This window comes from Anarrhichthys ocellatus, unplaced genomic scaffold (assembly GCF_004355925.1).
Source record: "Anarrhichthys ocellatus isolate YVR2014 unplaced genomic scaffold, GSC_Weel_1.0 scaffold9, whole genome shotgun sequence".
Classification (NCBI taxonomy): Eukaryota; Metazoa; Chordata; class Actinopteri; order Perciformes; family Anarhichadidae; genus Anarrhichthys; species Anarrhichthys ocellatus.
Genome location: NW_022280039.1, coordinates 10985580 through 10987222, shown reverse-complemented (window position 1 = coordinate 10987222; position 1643 = coordinate 10985580). Strand labels below are relative to the sequence as shown.

The following is a 1643-nucleotide window of genomic DNA, read 5'->3' as shown; positions in this document are numbered from 1 at the left end:
GTGTGTGTGTGTGTGTGTGTGTGTGTGTGTGTGTGTGTGTGTGTGTGCGCGCTTTTAGCTGCAGCCTCAAGTAGCACATCCTTCTGAAAGCACCCTTTATTTTGATTTGGTATTATCCAGCTCATAGCCACCTCTCCATTATTAAATGCAACCATCTGTCAGCCTCCCCCTTTTCTTTTGCCACTTCCTCTGCCTCTCATCCCTCCATTTCTGTCTCTTCCTCCTCTTTCAGTGCTTCCTAGTCCATACTCACCCCATCTGGTCTTTAACCCCACATTCCAGTTCATCTTTTAATGAAGATCTCTCACCATCCCACGCTCCTCACGTACACACACACACCGCAGTAACACATCCCACACAAAGCTTCCACGGATGTGTCTTGTGTGTGCAGCGTGTATGCGCGATGGTGTGCGACAGAGCTCGGAACACGGTGTACATGCAAAAGAATGCGTTAGCTTCTCGAGCATTGCACATAATGTCGAGAAGAGCTTTTGCGTGCATAGACGCTGTGTGTTTGCGTATGATTTAAATGTGACTGTGCGTGTGTGAATATATCACATTTGTTTGTCGGTTTGAAAAGAGAAGGAAAGATGTGCGTAAGCGTGGGTGTCCGCATGTGTGGTTTGCTCATGTGCAGCAGTGCGTGCGTGTCTGTGCACATGCCCCCCCCCCCCCCCCCCCCCCCCTTCCCGTTCTCCTTGCTCAGTCAGTTCAGCCGGGAATGTGACTCCGGTTCCAGGAATAGCTGCCAGTCTGGACCCTGGAAACTCAGACGACAGAAATAGACACTTACTTCCACTGCGGCGCACTCATTGCCTAGCAACAGGCTCCCCACACTCTTGCCCCAAACCATTTCTAGCGGCGTCTCCCCCGTTTGCTGCCGTCCCTCCCTCTTCTCTTGTTTCTTCCCGTCACATGTCCTTTTGGCGACTCTGGCCTCCTCTCCTCGGCCTCCTCCCCCTCCTCCTCGACCTCCTCCTCCTCCTTCTCCTCCCACAGGTTCATTGATGTGTAATGGTACCTGACGTTTTTGCAGCTGTAACACCTGCTCAGAGCAAGCAGGCTGTCTCTCTGCTGGCACTAACTACACACCACACCGTGCTGCCAGCTACTGCCAGTAAAAATCCACTCCAATCAGCAGTTCATGCAGTGCTGTTATGTTGGTAACACACACTGTGTGTTTTCTAAAAGATATTACATGTAGCATTGTTATATATCGATACGATGGTTAAATAAACTGCTACAAAACTATTAGTATTCACTACTCACAAGAATGTAAAATACAACAAAAAGGCTATATCGTTTCCAGTGTTTATTTGTAGTGATTACATCTACGTCCCCAAATTACCTTGCGAGTAATTTATTGTTGTATAAATGCTACATGTAACACCTTTAGAAGTGTTGAGCCAGTCTTGATTTAAACTTATTTTATATTCTTACAGGACACATTTAGCATTTCCTTGTCTTGCGATTGTATTTTACCTCCATCTTGCTCCTTGTAGCTCCAAACGTTCTTAATCAGCAGATGACAAGTGGGTCACAGTTTCGCCTTTCTGTGATCTACTTCCCACTCTTATGTCCTCTTCCTGATGACTTCCACTTAAACCACCGCTCTTTTTTCTTGTGCTTGCACCCCCCCCCCC

The 1643-nt window shown here is 47.6% G+C and overlaps 1 protein-coding gene across 16 annotated transcripts in view; it reads left to right on the top strand.

Moving 5' to 3' along the window:
* Positions 1-1643, top strand: part of camk2b1 (calcium/calmodulin-dependent protein kinase (CaM kinase) II beta 1) — a 73282-nt gene that overhangs the window by 51035 nt on the left and 20604 nt on the right. The gene's annotated exons all lie outside the window — the stretch shown is intronic.